Source organism: Danio rerio, chromosome 4 (assembly GCF_049306965.1).
Source record: "Danio rerio strain Tuebingen ecotype United States chromosome 4, GRCz12tu, whole genome shotgun sequence".
Taxonomy (NCBI): Eukaryota; Metazoa; Chordata; class Actinopteri; order Cypriniformes; family Danionidae; genus Danio; species Danio rerio.
Window position 1 is genome coordinate 63,253,858 of NC_133179.1, and position 19,476 is coordinate 63,273,333.

The window sequence follows — 19,476 nt, forward strand, 5'->3', positions numbered from 1 at the left end:
AATACATCAGTGATTTTTGTGTCTCGTATGATTAATGTCATCAGACCAATCAGACACTACAATATGACTGGAAGTCTATGGGAGGAAAAGCCCAGTGTGACCGCAGCTTCAGATGTGTTGCTGACAGCTGTAAACAAGCGTGAATTAAGATGGTTTGATTTTCGATTTGGACTGTGGTAATTTGTTTACCAAACGGTATCCGTTTTGTGCCACTATTTTGGGAGCTCTACACATGATACACACATTTATCTGCAAAGCCCCAAACTTGGCACAGTTCATCACCAACGTAAGTAGCATTTATTTAGCGGAGTGCATTTGAAGATCATTTGTTTGGGTCATATGTGATGACGTGAACAGCAATCCCACACAGAAATCTGACATATGTCAGTGTGTACGTGCAAATTAGGATACATAAATGACATACATGTTCATATGTGGATTTTGCATATAAAACATGTAATTTATGCAACATGCATTTCAAAATATATCAAATATGTCCACTTAGAGAGAAAAGTCCACTAAAATCTTATTATAAACAACAGGCTAGGAACATGTACATATCTGCAATTCCAATGGTTGAAAGCATAAGTGGCATTTTTGCAACATTTCACAATATATGTTGCATTTTTGACACGTTTTATTCAAGTAAAATTCAAATGTGAATCTGTTTGTCTCATGTAATTAGCATATTCTTCATCTATGCATATGGGATGTTGCAGTTTTGTTACATTTGACACTTCTTATTTCAAACATGCTGTACTTTAAATGATTTTAATACATGACTTTTTATCTGTTAATGATTCTTGCAGATTTATAATGTTTATTATATATGTCTTTACATGTTTGATTATACACATTTGTCTAACATTATCTAGGATATTCTAATGCAGTGTTTCTCCAGTAACTGTGGAGTCTTTGTGCTCAAGGTAAGTTTAATAATGTACATGCACAATCTCATTAGTAATTCAGAACTAAACAACATATTTGACTTTCAGTATGTCGTGTACATCACTCCTGAGCTTGAGTTTGACTATTTGACTATTTTGACTATTCTGAGGTGAGTATCTGCTCAACACTTTGTTAGCCAGTATAACAGAAGACTTTTTACCATTGTAGTAATAGTCTTTGCATTTAAAACAGGCTATATGACATGCATAAGGAGATGGTGGTGTGCGCTCCTGCTTGACAGCTCAGGGTAAATATTAAATCTTTTTTATACTGTAAGGATCCAAAATATCAGACCATAAGAACTGTTATGGAATTTCATGAGACAAGATGCAATGTTCCAATGCATTTTCTAATCTGAGAAGTGATGAAGAAACCAACTATTCCACTGTTCTATCCAAATCACTGTTGACAATGCAATCACAGGCTGGAGAAACAGAGCTACTCTACAGCAGGGGGTAATGCGAAGAAGTCATCCTTCTCCTTCCACCTAAACCCCCCTTCTTAACCCTTATGTTACCTTCTGCTCAGAGCACATTTCACATAAAATGTTCAAGGTTTTAACATGGTGTATCTTGCAGCATTATATTCATGTTTGGTATCATTTTAAATGTCTCTGTGTGATTGGTAAAGTGGTCTTAATTTTACAGTAAGAGTTCACTAGTATATGTTGATTTGTTTTTTGACTTCTACAAGATCTTGATAAGATGCTCTCCCTCCTCAGAGATGGTTAAGTCCTCAAATTCACCAGGCCAGAGTTTCTGTGACACTTCTATTGTCTTGAATTTATGGCTGTTTGTTTTGACTTGAGTATATAAGGTAAGATGTGCTTTAAGACGGGGGGAGATCTTGTAAAAAGACACCCCATTGCAGCATCTCTGAGACTTATGCTGCAATGTATTTCTCTGGTCATGTATGCATCTATAACTCTTTGATTTATCTTTGATTAATGGATGTTATATTGTTAGTCTAATCTCTGAATTGGCTTCCTGATGATTAATTATGTAATTGGCAGAATACAATTTTACCTGACAAATAAAATGTTAAGTTTTGATTAATTCTGGAGTTTTGCGATTTCATTGTATCCAGTAGATTATGAGGAGTCTTCATTACCTTTATAGTACGGCATAATTGAATTGATTAATAGGCACATTTGATTATACGTAGCCATAGAGGCCTATAACATGTAGACCTTTTAATCATTTAACCACTGGAAGTAGCAAGTTGTATGGGCTTGGCTAAGGATCTATTTTTTTAAGACTAGGTAAGCGTTAATGCGACCAGCTTATTCAAATATAGTTAATCCTGCATCCTCTGACTATTTTCAGAGTCTCGACAATATTGTCCGTGAGAAGATGCGCAAACCCGGGGCGTGGAACTCGATTTTTGTCCCTAATGAACGTACAATTAGAATATCGGATCTCAGAAAATATCAAAACTTTAAATTAAATCATAAATGATGAATGTGATCCGTTCTTACAATTAGAAATACAATCTAAATTTTAGGATCATTGAAATTGGAGTCAGATTGAATTCGGAGCTAAAAAACGAATATAAATAAATTCTAATAAATAATAAAATTCTTTTCAGAAGCACTAGAAAAGGCTTACATGCATTAAACCTTCGACCATGCTGTTAGTTTCGTCATTGGGCTAATAGATGGACTCCTACAGTTGGTGACCGTCCCTCCGTGATCTCCCAGAAAGATTAAGACGAGTGATGTCTTTTCAGTGCGATATGCAAAAGAAATGCTCCGAAAAGAGGTTTGGGTTTCTCCTCTTCCAACTACTGGGGTAAGTCAATTCTTATTTGCCTTTTAGAAGTGTTGGGGGAAAGATAAATGCATCCCATATAGACACATTTTGTAGAATGAGTCGGAAATGCTCAATATTAGATCGGAGTCCGTTACTCCGTGGGGCTGAGAATTAGACAAAACCACATTACTTACCAGGGATATAATAGCAGCAGAGTAGAAGAACTACTAAAAACTCAAAAATCTAAGATCTCTTTAAGAGATTGAATTTAAAATGGAATAACACCATGCCGATTTTATTCTGATACTCAACAGAGCAACACATTCTCACTCCCAACTCGTCACATACTGACGCTTGGTCAGGAACCCTCGGCGTAGGTTATTGACGCACAGGGTACCCCTTTAGCGTCATATTTAGACGTGCAGGGATTCCCTATAGAATCTGTGCCTGAGCCTGAGGCGTCATTGGGAGACGCTGGAGGCTCGTATAATTACCAATAGATGTCAATGCACTTTTTAAAACCTGATTTACACCTATTATCACAGTTTTCTTATTTTAAAAATATGTAATTTTTATTTTGTTCATGAAACAAACTGTAAACTGGTTGAAACTACTGTATGAATAAACTTTGGCCCACGTGACATCCCTTCACGGTGAGTTTAACGCCGCTCTGCTATTGGTCAAACTGCATCAGCGGTGAGTTCTCAGATGAGCTCAACTGTCAACATTAAATAGTATGTTAATGCTTCATAATGTATTTTTATTGGAGATTAGTTGGTGTTTATAAATATGTTATCATTTACTTTATATTTAATGAGTGAAAATATATTCGATTGTCCAGTTTAGGGTAACTATGCCTAATAAAACTTTGATTCATTCATATTATTTATTGTTTTTTTACTTTAAAAAATATTACATTTCAAGTACTAAGTTTAAAAATGTTTTCGGCTGATCTTTTTTTCATTTTAAATTATTTATTGAAGTTGGGGTCATTGTATGTGGCGATCTATTTTTTACAGTCTATGCTCGCTATCCCAAGGTTCATTGCGATCCCAAGGTTCACTGCGGTTTTCCACAAGGTAAGTAAAAAGTAAACAAATAAAGACGATTTGTTGATAAAGCATGTACTGTAAACTAGCGACTTTATCTAATTACATCAAGTTTATTTAATAAAAACATATTTTTCTCACATATAACGTTGGTCATGCATTAGAACAATACAAGGAACAGTGTAACCAGATTGTTGTTTTCCACAATAGAATTCGTGCAAAATCTATATATAATATGCAATATGCAACTCTAATAATACAAATGTATTCGCAATTGTTTCAATATTAAAGAACATCAAGTGTTTCCAAAGGTTTAAAGGCTACATTGTAAAAACGATTATTTTCCATGCCTTAAAACACACACACACACACACACACACACACACACACACACACACACACACACACACACATATATATATATATATATATATATATATATATATATATATATATATAGCATAACAAAAGCTCAAGTATAATTTAAGCTGATGGATGTCACACAATGAATATCATACACTATTACCATTATAATTTGGCCTTTACCAATTTATTTAATAAAAGAAAGAATCTATCATCTCTAAATTGTGGTAAAGAGGCACAACAAGCTGTCTCCTTTGTCAAATATTATGTCAGTCAGGATGGTAATGGTAAAACTCAAGGATTACCTTGCACCTTCTCAGAAATTTACCATTGATCATATGTATTACAAGTGGCTGGATTGTTTTTAACACAAGCAACGTTTTTTTAAATCATTATCTTAAACAGATTATGGCTCATTTTGGACTACACTTACATTACTTTACAACTGCTTAATGCAGTACTGATGTATCTAGTAGTTTAGTGGGTTTAACTAATGTCACATCTGTTTTTATTCATTTCAGATGCAGAAACTTTTTACATATGAATTCATCTTGACTAAGAGTAAGGTTTTTGTTCAGAATTAATCATTATTTAAAATCATTGTATTTTCTTTGTTATTATGTACAGATTTTAAAAGAATGTACTTTCTTTTAATAAAGAACTCTTCACAGCACTGCATCTGAACAGTCACAACCTCACAGAGCTGCACAACTGCCCCACTCAGATCAGTGTTGAAGCTGGAACCTCATCTTGTGTACAGCAAAGGCAGAGCTGAAAATTCACTGTTTGTCTTGTATTGTGTGGTAAGTCATAGTTTTATTAATTTTTTTATTTTATTGCAACACTAAGTAGTCCATTCTGTGGCCAATATGATATAAAGGGCCTAAAATGGGACTGATGTGATCATTGTTTTGATTTCTAGATAAGTACTTATGGGGCTACACATGCAGCTGAAGTTAGCTACATGGAGTAGGACATTTCTTTCAGTATACTCTTAAAGAGATTCACCCAAAAAGGAAAATTCTGTCATTAATGACTCATCCTTTACTTGTTCCAAATATGTCTGACTTGCTTTCTTCAGTTAAACACAAAAAAATATATTTTAAAGAAAGATAAAAACCTGCAAACATTAACTTCCATAGTATTTGTTTTTTTACCTACGATGTATGTCATCGTTTTTAGCTTTACAGCTTTCTTCAAAAAACTTCCTTCATGTTCAACACAAAGTAACTTGGAAGTTTTTAAAAAAGGTTTACAACCACTTAAAGGAGAGTAAATAGTGAACTATTCCTTTAACCCAATCTAGTTGACTTTACTAGAAAATTGTATAGAAACCCAGTGGCTTAAACCTCTTACATTTTATACAAGGTACAACTTAACAGCCATACTTGAATTAAAATATTACTGCAAGTCCAAGAAGATTGTAACGGTTCTAGGTTAATTTAAAGTGGGCTGTTTAGTTTCACCTTGTGTAAAAACATAAAGGGTTTAAGGCAACATGTTTCTATGCAGTTTACACTCTTAACCCAAACTAGTTGACTTTATTAGAATAAAGTCAACTAGTTTGGGTTAAGAGTGTAATGGTTTACAGTAATAGCAGTGAATCATGCAGGCATAAAATTAATGTTTAGCCATGTAAAGCAATAAGCTTGTTATAATTTAGAAATATTTTTAGGGTGGAGCACAGTATGCTGTTGTAGTTTTCATGTAATTGATGAGTCAAACATGAGATGTGTGTTTTAAATTGCAAGAAGTGAATTAACAATATGTTCATCAAGATTCAAATCTTGCATCTTATATTTTTTAAGGTTTTGGCCCAATAATACCCATATTCTGCTATTTAAAAAAAAAACATGCTGGAGTTTGTGTCAGCATTCCCTTCAATGAAAACTACAGCAGTGGACATCAGTGGTGATAAAAATGTATGAGAAGGATAAGGGTGTTCATAATGAGAAGTGCAGTCACTATCCTGATCGCTGAGTTTGTAGAACTGACAGATCTGCTTGGAATACATGGAAACATGCTGGAAATGTTTAACCTATTATACAGTTAATTCAAGAGTGCCAGGTTTAATGACACTTTACATATATAAATAAATATCACTGAACTTTCTAAATGAAACCTAACACTCATTCTTTGTTCAGTAATGATATTGTGCACTTTTAATACTTTACAGTGGCAAAACCTGGAATAACACATGGGAGCCCTCCAGGAATTCCTGACACTACGCCCAAGTCTCCTCATGCTAACCGGATTGCAATATGACAGTCTAGTCAGCATAAACACCTGGACTCGCCAAGCACACTTTGGTTCTCAGTGTTTTGTAAAAATTGTTTTTGCTATTCTTCCGTAAATACTTGAATATGTTTTGAACTTATTCTACTTTTGATGTTTAAGTTCAGAAAGTTGTTATTATAAACATAATTTGCATTGGTCATGAACTTGACTTCTTGTTGTTGTGAAAGCTGTTTATTATAATGGCATTTCCAAAGGCATCATTTGAAAAGATTTTTTGCAGTGCAGTTTTACTTGAGCTTGACATACCAGATGTATGACATGAATAAATATCACAAAATAAATATAATAATGATAATACAAAATATAAATTTCCTTCAATTATAATTGTTTTTAATCATTTATATATGTATGGTAATATATTATTGCATTAAAAACTGTTATAAATATATATATTTTGGGTTTTTGCATGTTTGCGTGATTTTTTTTTTTTTTTGTGGCATTATAAATAAATTAAAAATGTTTCATTAAAAATGTATTGTGTTTATTTGCATTCTCATTTACAATGAACTACTATTTTTACTATTTAATGGGCACTATATTTGTCATTTAAGTTTGACATATTTGTATACCTACAGGACGCAGTGTTTAGTTACAGGAAATGCTGGAAATGTTTTCAAACATGATGCTTTTTTTATTATTTTATTATTCGTTTCAAATTTAGTATACTGCCTATGATCTGGTTTTACTATGATCATTTTGCACATTAGGTTACCCCCACAAAGGAATCTCACACGGTAAATATACATTTGTATTTTTAATAAGACAATAAATAACATGTAATATTAATGCACATTTTGATATTTAAGTTATATTATAAGGTTATTATAATCTATCTTCAACCGGAAAATTACCAAATAGAGACAAAGTGTGACGTAGATTGCGACATTGTGATTGGACTATAACTTCTAAGCCAAATTAAAAGATCCTTCGTGTTGCTAACTATGTTTTGCTAACTTTGCCACTTTACTAACAGTGTCCTTTATCAATGAGTTATCGCTGTGTTTCAAATAGTTACCGATTAACCAAGATCGTAACCCTAAACTTAACCCTAACTACAGCTTTCAATGAACTACAATTTGTAGCGCCATGTCTTTCCCGTCCCATCTATACAGCGACAAAGGATTGTGGGTAATGTAGTTTAAAGCCTTTTTGTAATAAAATGGAACAAATACTATTTTTAATGAACTAAAGACTATCTGAATAAGGTCATTGTGCATATATTTATGACATATATGAATGCCAGACATAAATTTGTTATTTTACAATGAGTATTTTTTTAAAACAGCTTTTATTGACTTGATTAGTATATATCAGACTATTATATCCAACATTATTTATTGAACATAGCATAGATAATAGTCTAGCTGATATTCTCTCACTCATTTCTCGTTTGAAATGTGAATACTTTTTCCTTTTCTACGGGGCTCTACTCATCCCCTTTGAGTAAAAGGGCAGTTAACCTATGTAGATGTATTATCTTCAACATGGACAAGAAATTGTATTGTCACATGTACAGTTGTGGTAAAAAAAAAAAAAAAAAGCTGTAAAAAAAAGCTAAACATTAGTATCCTCTTTAATCACAAGTTATTAGCAATAGTGATCTATGTTCATCACAAATATTATGAGTTCAGAATAAAATGTGTGGATGTAATTCTGTAAGTGTGTTTCATTAATGGTCATCATGTGATGTTTAATTGTTTTCACTTTATTTGAAATATGGATAAAAGCTCTTAAAATATGTAAATGTTTCTAAATATAACTTTTTTAAAGACATGTATTTGTTTGAAAACCACTCTTTATCTGATTATTTTTACTTTCTAAATCTTCAACTGTTTGTGTAACAGTATGTTTTGATGACAATGGATGAACTTTGTGTTAAATAATGATTCCACATCATGTCTTTGTCCTGCATGTGGGTTAATTTGTTAATTATTTTCTTTATGATCAAATGATTTTAAGATTTGCTGCATTGTAAGAATCATGAAAATAGTGAGAAATGAGGTAACAATGACGATAAGATATCCTTTCAAATGCTGTGAATAGTTCAAAATGATTAAAAATATATAGCCATGAACCAACAAAATAAATATGCAAACCTTTAAATTATCTAAACTAGAAGTAAAAAAAGTTCTGTGCTGTACTTATAAGTTACTGTGAAGTTCTATGTCTACAAAAAATACATATTTTATTTTACTTTTTGGCTTAGTCCCTTTATTAACCAGGGGTCGCCACAGCTCTATGAACCGCCAACTTTTCCAGCATGTTTTTATGCAGCAGATGCTCTTCCAGCCGCAATCCATCTCTTGGAAAATATTTTATTTTTTTATTTTTTATCTTGCATTCAATAAAACATTATACAAAGTTAATTTTTATTTTCAGAATAACAACAGTGGCACTGTTATCTCACAAGTACAGTAGTTTTTTTGTTAGACATTCTAACAAATGAATACAAATGTTTCAAAGTAAAGACAAAATAAAAAGGAGATTAATTTTTTTTTTTTTTTTAGAAAAATCCATGAGGACCAAATAGATCCATCAGATCTTTGATGTAAATCATAGGTTAATTTGTTCAGAGGTAGAAGTCTGGTTGCCTGACTCAGCCACATATTGACTGGAGGTATCTGAGCAGGTGACCATAATAATGTACATTTTTTGGCCAAGTATATGCAGAAATTAAATTTATCATAAAAATGTATCATAAAATTAATATTTTAAAAGCTCTTAATGTCATTTAATGTAATAATTTTATTTTAATATAGAGTTCCTTAAATCGTTATATGTTGTAAGCAGTTAGGCATACAATAATGCTCTTAATTTACAACACTGATTGATTTTAGAGGAATGCTTACATACTGTACACATCTATGTATTTAAAAAAAAGAGACAACAATTTTATTTTATTTTTACATATTTTATTACATGCTTTAGATTCAGGGTTAAGGTCATCCTCTTCTGGATTACAGTAAAAGAAAATCCACAGTCAATGTCATACTCATCAGCTGGAGCTTTATTTAAAAAATGTCTGTACTCTGCTCCAGCCAAAACTTGCAGGTACCTTGCAGGTCTCTAGATAGTACCATCGTATTGTTTTTTATTTCTGAGTTATTTTGTTTCTTTTTGAGAATGATGATCTATAGACCTTTTAACCCCTCTTTGTTTAGGCCACATGTCGAATCATAAAAGAAGAACACAACAACATAAAAATATATTAATATCCTTTGGACTGGGTAACCTTATGCTTGAGTTTGAGCCAAATAATACAAATACATACCAGTACTTTTCAGAAGCAAACAAGCAGGAAAGTTCTTTGAAAGAACCAGGATGAGTTGAAAGGTATTTATAGTGGTTGGCCATCTCTGCCACAAGAATCCACTGCTCCCGAAGAATCCTGACTAGCAGGATGATGTTGAACACCCTCCTCTTTGTTGCGGGATCAGCAGAGTCTGAAATATATTCATAAAAAGAAAGTTGTATAACACGGATTATACGTCAACTTTTAAAGAATCAACACTGACAGAAGTCTAGTGTACATACCATGCCATATGACGAAGACATCCATATCACTTCTGTTTTTTGTTGTCTTTGCTTCTGCTACTGAAAAAATGACAATAATAGTAACACTTACAATTTTTCATGACTACATGTAATATTAATAAGAATTTCCTCACCCTCTGCCCACTCCTCTACATCACAAACCAAAGTCTTCCAATTGGTTTCCAGTCAATGCCAGTTCCATGGATTCTTTTTTGCAACTTGCTTTGCAGAGCTGTTGCGGTCTACAGTGATAAGCAATCAAAAATCACAATACTATTCAAATAGGTTACTGAACAACTAAAACAAATTCTACTGGATATCGTTACCTTCTGATATCAATAGGTCAGCGAGATGGCCAAATTGTTGAATATCTGCTAATTCCAGCACATGACCATGAGAGTTACAGTAGCATGTCTGGTCACTGCAATCCTAGAGAAGAAACACTGCACTGTTCAACCTCCTTCCCAAGAGTAAAACCACACATATCCTTGTATGCCTCACTCCATTTCACCTGGTTAACATATACAAAAACAAACAAACAAACAAACAAATAAGTAAACCAATAAGTTTTGGCATTTACTTGTAGATCAGTTTAAGATAATCATATAGTTCATCTATCTCAGATATAAACTCATGTGCTTAGGCATGAAACACACTAAAATCATGGGCTTAAAGATGGTGCTGAAACTTTGGACAGCTTTTTGCAACTCTTTGGAGGTAGTGTCATTAGTTGATGTAGTCCACAAATCTTCCTGTCAAATCCTTAATCCTTAGCTGTAAATAAACCTTCAAAAATGCCAGTGTTTGGAAAAGGAATGAAACAGTACAGAACAAGTGCATGACAGTTTATATCTTCTAATCTAATTTTACTAGGTGAACATCAAAGAGCTGTTTTCTTGTTAATTTAGTTTCAACACATACAGTTTAAAGTACCTTGTGCATTCTTGAAATGGTTATGCTTATGGTTCACATCTACTTAAATTGGCAGTATATCTAGTGTGGAAGCAGGACAGATGAAGGACTCTTCCTTGCAAATACTATCCACCTTGTATTGCACAGACTCACACTCAAGAATATCTCAGAAAAATGTCTGCTGAGAACTTGGCAGTCTTTAAAAAATAATTATACCAAACTCTTTTCCACCAATGGAAAAAATATAAAAATATTTTAGGATATATTTATATGTGCATGACCAAATCTGAGATAAAAAAGGCCATCAGTATGCCTTAGTTTAAATAAAAACAAATTTTTACTCTAGCCCACTGTCACCTAGATCTATAGATACAGAGACTAATGGAAACATTAAATTACACACCAACAGTCACTGGAGCAAGGCCCTCTCACAGTTGGGAAGATTGGAGTTCCTTTGAGCTGTACCAGATAAAAACAACAAAAAATTAACATTTATAACAATTCTAACTTATCCTAAGACTAGTAGACAAGCAGCATAAGTAGTTCTAATTTCCTAAACCCCAATGTGGACAGTTGATGGCCTATAAGGTGTCATAAAATCAGACAAAACAAAATACTTTCTGAAAAAGAAAAAAAATGGTTGGCCACTATCAACACCCAGAACAAATAGTTTTAAACAGTTAGGCCACAATATTTTGTGAGCTTATACTGTAGTTTATAATGTTTTTCATAAACAATAGTACTAGTAAACCTAATGCGTCTTTTCTGTTATTACAATGGTAGTGAAAGAATAAATGCATTTTATCTCATACAATCATATATGCCTAAGCAATGTAGATATTTAATATACATGGAATGAAAAACTTTAGTAACCCTTGACTGATTCCAGAGTGGTCTTGGCCTTCCTTACATGGTGGTGCTTCCTGCAGATCACCAAGTTGTCATCAAGACTTGAGCTTATAATTGAGATCTTGATGATCAATCTGAGTATCAAGGTCCTTAAGCTGCTCTTGGAGTTCTGAATCACTCATGGTGATAGGCAGAAACAGACTGAAAGACACAAGAATTAATCAAACAGATATAAATTTGTTAACAGAGACAGAGAGAGAGACAAGTGCAATTTAACATATAAACATGGGTAAAGTTACTTTACTTTTTGGTTATTAGAAAACAAAATTGGATTTTTAAAGTAATCTAAAGAACCTGAAAAGAGTAAAGAAAAAATATTCATATCTGAACAGTGAACACCTTATCTTATAATTTACACCTATATATATATATATATATATATATATATATATATATATATATATATATATATATATATATATATATRTGTGTGTGTGTGTGTGTGTGTGTGTGTGTGTGTGGGTAGATTAAGCTGTTTTTAGGTTTAGTTTTGTGTTGTACAATGAATAAAATGTGCTCAGACTGGCAAAATTTCTGCCTTTTTTCCTTTTAAGGCATGGAAAATAATTAGTTTTACAATGTAGCCTTTAATCCTTTGGAAACACTTGATTTGCTTTAATATTGAAACAATTATGAATACATTTGTATTATTAGAGTTGCATATTGCATATTATATACAGATTTTGAACAAATTCTATTGTGGAAAACAACAATCTGGTAACACTGTTCCTTATCTTAAAATGTATATATTGTTCTGAGCCATGCATGACCAACGTTATATTTGAGAAAAATATGTTTTTAATAAATGAACTTGATGAAATTAGATAACGTCGCTAGTTTACAGTACATGCTTTATCAACAAATCGTCTTTATTTGTTTACTGTTTACTTACCTTGTGGAAAACCGCAGTGAACCTTGGGATCGCAATGAACCTTGGGATAGCGAGCATAGACTGTAAAAAATAGATCGCCACATACAATGACCCCAACTTCAATGAATAATTTAAAATGAAAAAGATCAGCCAAAAACATTTTTAAAGAGCCCATATTATACATGAAATAGGGTCATATCCTGGTTGTAAGGGTCTCCAACAACAGTCTAATATGCATGCAAGGTCAAAAAACACTTTCATGGTCTTATAATCTGCATTTATTTTTAGCTAATTATCCCAGCGACTCCTGTATGAATCGTCCAGTGATTCATTTGTTCCCAAACCCCTCCTTAGCGCGGAGCTAATCTGCGCTGATTGGACCGATGACAGTCTGTCGCGATTGGTCGACTGCCTTCAGTCAGAGAGGGAAATGGCCAATAGCTAATCAGCAATTTAAAAAGTAATCACAGTTCATACACGCTCGATAGTATAGACGTGGATTTTAGCTGCCACACTATGGCGAGTGGATAGTGCCACGGATAACCGAACGAAGGAGACAGTCGTGTACTGGCCATACCACACACACACAAAAACACACACACACCTCCGGATGACAACGCTCCCGCTTCCGCCCGCACCCGCCAGGTTTTAGCCTGAGAACCCGCTCCGTTTTCTGCCCGCCGCGCCCGGTCCCGCTAGAGCGGAGAACACAACCAAAAATCACCCAGTATACAGTCCAGACAGCCAAGCTGTCGTTCGTTCGTTCGCTCTCTCTCTCTCTCTCTCTCATACGCGCGCGTGCGCACTAACACACACACACAAGCACCACGCAGACTCTCTCTTTCTAATTCGCATAGCAATATCCGTGATATTGCTAGACAGCCCGCTCCCGTCCCAAATTAAACCCGTTACCGACCGCTCCCGCGATTTATTCGGAAATTTATTCCCGCGGCTGTCCCCGCGCCAGATTTCTGCGGCGCGGGAATAAATTTCCGAATAAATCGCGGGAGCAGAACTCTAGCACGGAGCTCCATAAACAAACAGCACGCGTCGCGTTTTTAACGTGACTTTGCACGCGATAAGATAAAATATCCAGTTAACCTGATACAGTACACGCGGTTACAAGTAACAAATCACAACTAAATACATTTGCAAGCAAGAGTAAACGAGGCAACAACTTTAACCGCACGTACTTACACTTGAGAAATGGAAGAAACCCATCCTGACGTCCATCAGTTACTCTTTACTGATCCTTCCTTTAACAAACTCAGATGAAGTATTCTTTGTAGCATGTAGCTTCCAGAAGTTTCCAACTGCTTGGTTATAATGCTGAGGTTTCATCTTTGGGTAGAGACTCAATATATCCATCTGCAGTGTGACTTCAATCGACCGGCATGTTTGTGTGCGTGTGTTTGTGGGTGTGCGTGTGTTTGTGGGTGTGTGTGTGTGTCTGGGTTTCTGCGTCAGAGGGCGGGGCCTCAGGTTTGAAATCTCCCGGGTTTGCGCGTGCACGTGAATAACTTGGTTTCGTTCGTACGTCATGGCGAAACACCTAATGAGTCGGTATCAAGGCGACTCGTTTGAAGCACTATGAGTCGACTCTTTTATAGATGAATCAACCGTTTTAAACACTGTATTCTTACAGATTTAAGCCTTAGCTGGATACTTCGCTTCACTTAGAGCTGTGTTACACACTACATGGAGGGGAATTTTCAAAAACCCATAATATGGGCTCTTTAAACTTAGTACTTGAAATGTAATATTTTTTAAAGTAAAAAAAAAAAACAATAAATAATATGAATGAATCAAAGTTTTATTAGGCATAGTTACCCTAAACTGGGCAACCGAATATAATTTTACTCATTAAATATAAAGTAAATGATAACATATTTATAAACACCAACTAATCTCCAATAAAAATACACTATGCAGCATTAACATACTATTTAATGTTGACAGTTGAACTCATCTGAGAACTCACCGCTGATGCAGTTTGACCAATAGCAGAGCGGCGTTAAACTCACCGTGGAGTGATGTCACGTGGACCGAAGTTTATTCATACAGTAGTTTCGACCCAGTTTACAGACGCTTTTCATGAACAAAATAAAAATTACATATTTTTAAAAGAAGAAAACTGCGATAATTGGCGTAAATCAGGTTTTAAAAAGTGCGTTGACATCTATTGGGAATTATACGAGCCTCCAGCGTCTCCCTATGACGCCTCAGGCTGAGGTACAGATTCTATAGGGAATCCCTGCACGTCTGAATGTGACGCTAAAGGGGTACCCTGTGCGTCAATAACTTACGCCGAGGGTTCCTGACCAAGCGTCAGTATATGACGAGTAAATCTAGCTCTTACTCCCTGTCTTTCCTTGATGTCATATGCTTCTGATCGCCACCTTTCTTTCATTTTGTATGGTAATTTTGAAATTACATCTCTCATATTGGTGGGACTGTCCATCTCCTCCATGGACTCCCCATCTTCCAATGTATTGCGACATCCAATTAGGAATAAAGCATAAGCACTCAAGGCTTTGCCATCATCAGACTTGATTTGAGGCCACTTTTGAACTTTATCAATAAAAGCTCTTGCTATAATAAGCTCGTCTCCATAATGCCTTTCGAGCAGTCGCTTTGCTTCTTTAAAACCTCTGCTTAACGGCATATATTCACAGCTTCTGACAATCTCTTGAGGCTCTCCTGCAGTGTATTGTTCAAGATAATACAACTTGTCTTTTTCATTGTCTGTTTTATTTTCAATGGTATGCTCAAAAGACCCGATAAAGGATCTATAGGTTAATGGATCCCCTCTAAACACTTGTATGTCTTTACTAGGAAGCTGAATTTGTCTTTGTTGTCTCACCAACAACTCAGTCAAGTCATTTTGTTTCTGCATAACTTGAATAATGCTGTTGTCTGCTTGTGGATAGTCACTGTGTCCAGGTACTTGTACGTTCAGTTCTGTTGCTGGATGTATCTTTGGACTTGAGACAGACTTTGCTTTATCCTTCGCCACAGTAGAATGAGAAGGTGAGCTTTCTTTCTGCTCTGTTTTCAGTTCAAGCTGTTTATGGTGGAATCCTTTTCTTTTCTTTGACCGCACACTACTTTTTCCATCCTCTGAATGCTCATATTCTTTCAGAACCTTTAATTTGGCATCACTTTCTGCAAGCGCTGTTTCTATTTCAAGTTCCTCCATTTTTGCCTTTATCTGCATCTCTTCAATAACAAGTTGTTGTTTTTTCTTTAATGATGCTGCCCTTGCTAGCAAAGCTGCACGTTTTGATTCTTCTTGTGCATATGCAGATGATACAGAGGAGCAAACAGATCCACTTGTAACTGAATCACACCGCTGCTTAAGCTCATTTTTGTTCAAAGATACCTGTGAGGCACTGTCATGAGGCATAATATCATCCTCCATTTCCACATTGTCATTTTTCTCATTTTTCTCAGCTACAGCAGCTATCCAGTTTTCTGTTTTATTCCTAAAAATATTCAAAGAGTCCATTTTAGGCTGAAACCAGTTTTGTTGGTCTGCAATCCTTTCATCTTCAGACAAAAGATCTTGAACTTGAACATTTAAATCATTAAACTCTGCTAACAATTGTGCAAAGTCAAGTTGCATTAAATCGTGCACATTCTGCAGATTTTCATCATCATTCATCAACCTTTCTAGGGTTTTTATATTACTGGTAAGAGCAGATAATTTAGCTCTTCTCAATCCAATAATTCTGTGCAATTTCTCCTCTAAAGCCTTTTCAGTAGGTTTAGGCGCCCTCTTGTGTTCGAAAGCTGCAGTTTCACTTTCGCTTCCTTCAGCCATCTCCATTCAATCAATGCACAAACTGTTTGCAGACGATTAAAAGTACACGCAATACTTTTCTGCATCAACCGTATGCATTTCAGCTTCTTCAAATATGCATTGAGTCATCATATAGCCGAATCAGAGTCCGTTACCTTACTGTTATGCAACGTTTCATACGTGTCAGTCACGTTCCTTCCTGCAAAACAGCTTTAAATCCACCGGAGAAATATCATCCACTATTTATAATCCACGATCGCGAGTCATTTCAGATCACTCAAAGACGATAGTTTAGAGATGAATCTCCGTCCGTCATAACGTGCCACGTGCGCTCCTTCATTTTCATATCCATAGAGCAAGTTTTTTGACTAAATTGTATGTGCCATCGATCCGTCTCTTCTTGTCTTGTTTCTCTCTTTGAATTAGCAGGATTTGAACGCGGGTAACATAAGACAGTCCAGTGATGTCATTTCGAACATGTTTAATAACAACTTAACTGAACTATAATACACGGTCAAAAAACTGTCTTGCTTCCATCTTCATGACACAACTTCTTCCTTACCGGAAGTGACATCAGCATATACTTTATATTAAATTAAATTACTTTTAGTAAAATATTTTCAAGTTTGCCTTTTACATTATTATCAATTTAACATAAATAAAACAATGAACTTATGGCTCTTATAGTCATCATATCTCACTGTTTGGAGCAATGGTCTCCAGTCAAGTCTTTTAATTGAACTAGATCTTTGTGAAGTTGCAGATAATTCAATCATCCACATATTGTGACAGTGTCCATCCTAAGATCTTCTCCCTTATTATAACCCTTTATGCATTCTGGTGTATACAGTATATGCTAGTCATCAAGCTACACAAGTACAAACAAGTTTCTACCCTCCTCTGGCAGTTACCTAAAATAAACTCAATAGAAACTAAGCACTTAATATATTTACCATCCAAAAGAACATATCTCCACATACAATATGAACTTCAGCTGGAAAATCTTCTCCTATTGATTGCTCTTAAATCATATTATCAACATTAAGCCTCTTTTATCTGTCTTGATTAACCATTTATTTTAATTATCAAATTAACTACAATTAAATATTATTAGTTACTTATAATTTATTACTCCTTTAAATTTAAATAGAAATGTCTAGGACAGATTGTATATTACAGTAAATGTTTATATTATTGCTCCTATTTTTACACAAACTTTTCAATAGTGTTTAATACCTATTTCAGCATTTAGTGGTTTTCTTTCTGGGCAGATCTACATCTGATTTAATTTTAACCCTGACTATGCTGGCTGATTTTATCTGCATCTCAGTCCTGTAATGACAATCATTTAGTTGGAACTTGACACTTCTTTCTTTTACTAATCAATTTTCTGAGCTATATATTAATTCATTTTTTGTCATTGAGTTATTTTCGTTTGGCTCATAATTATTTCCTAAGGCATTCCCATTAAACTAGTTGTTCATACAATTTTGATGCACTTTTTTATCAGCTGACTAAAACTTACTGTATGCTTTGTAAATTTCTCTTTGCTCTGTTTTAATTATTATTCCTTAATATTTTTTTTCTAATAATTTTTCACATGTTTTCATGTAAAATATTATCTTTTTCTTAAACACTGTTCTCTTTCAATTTTTCTCATAGCAATTTAGAACTGTTACTTTCTGACCTTATGTCCTATGAATTTATTTCAAATTGTTATTTCAATCTTTCCTTTAACTATAAATCATTTTTCTAGATTTGAATTTTTCCAGTTTTCAATATCCAATCTTGATTTAGGCCATTCACAATACAATTATGTTAAGATTTTCCTTTACTTAATTTGAACTTAAATACTTAGTTCCATTCTTATTTATTCTCCAAATTATGTATTGCCTTATCAAAAGCTTTTTCTTTAGTCACCACCCTGCATTGTAATTTATCATTCTATGTTTAAGGAACTTTTATTAAGCCTACTGAAACTTAAACTCAAATTATTTACCATTCATCATAATATATAATTTCATCATTTAAAGTTTCACCTTAAAATTACCTTATAACACTTTTTTTTTTACTTAAAAATTTGCATGATAATAATTTCTCTCAAATTGACAGGAGTCTGATTTGATACAAGAATGGGTAGCTAAACTTTTGTTCTTAATTTCCTTCTGTAATGCATTAACTTAATTTGGACTTTAGGAGCTACTTTGAGATGGACTGTCAGACTATCCCCCCTCGCAACCTGAGACAACTATAGCTCACAAATTGGTGCTTCTGTGGTGTCCTGAAATTCCTTCATGTCAGGGCACAGTGTTTCCCCCTCTCTCTTTGGGCTGGCTTCTTACTTTGACTCAGCTGATGTAAAGTTCTGGTGGAGCTTTTTTTTCTCTTTGAACAGTTCATCAATCTCTTGTTAGTGTCTCTTTTGAATGTCTCTGAACAAATGTAGCTTTTTCAGTTCTCAGTAAATCCTGGGCAAAAAGATCATGTCACAAGTGTCCACAGCCATTTTGCTCTGTGTTTTTCAAACACCTTTCCATTTGCCAGTGTACTCAGAGATGTCTGGTTGGTACAAGACTACACTGTAAAAAGTGTTACCTTGATTTAACTAATAAAAAGTGAGGCAAGTGGCTGCATCGGATGTTTTAAGTTGATACAACTTCAAGACCTTTTTAAGTAAAATAAACTCTATAATATTACTTAAAACTAATGCAACAAAATCAAGTTGAGCTAACTTATAATTCTAAAATTACTCAGTTAGATAAACATACTTTTTTGTTACAGGTAACTTATTTATAGTTTGCAATATGTAACCTGTACTCAATTTTAATTAGGTTTTAAAAAATATATGTTTTTAGTAAAATTAACCTAATCATTTGATAAATTAACTTATTTAAATTGAGTTCTGGCTATAACCTCAAACAAATAATACTTTCTGTATTATAAGCACTATACAGTGAACAGAACTAACAACAGATTAACATACTCTCCTCTCAATAAGAATTACAAGTTTTATTGAATAAGAAAAAATGAGAAGTTGGA

At 34.1% G+C, this 19,476-nt stretch overlaps 1 long non-coding RNA gene across 8 annotated transcripts; it reads right to left on the reverse strand.

Annotated features, from left to right (window-relative positions):
- Nucleotides 1-8,914: 8,914 nt before the first annotated feature.
- On the reverse strand, nt 8,915-16,992 carry si:dkey-51d8.11. 8 transcript variants are annotated; one of them, XR_012402733.1, is made up of 9 exons: nt 13,833-16,992; nt 12,657-12,716; nt 11,766-11,905; nt 11,259-11,314; nt 10,270-10,454; nt 10,078-10,185; nt 9,944-10,000; nt 9,681-9,852; nt 8,915-9,560 (listed from the first exon to the last, which is right to left on the reverse strand). It is a non-coding gene; the product is annotated as a si:dkey-51d8.11 (long non-coding RNA). The 8 variants fall into 8 exon arrangements; XR_012402737.1 differs by having other exon boundaries at nt 14,617-15,076; XR_012402736.1 differs by having other exon boundaries at nt 9,282-9,560; nt 9,944-10,003; nt 11,729-11,905; nt 14,617-16,992.
- Nucleotides 16,993-19,476: the final 2,484 nt, after the last annotated feature.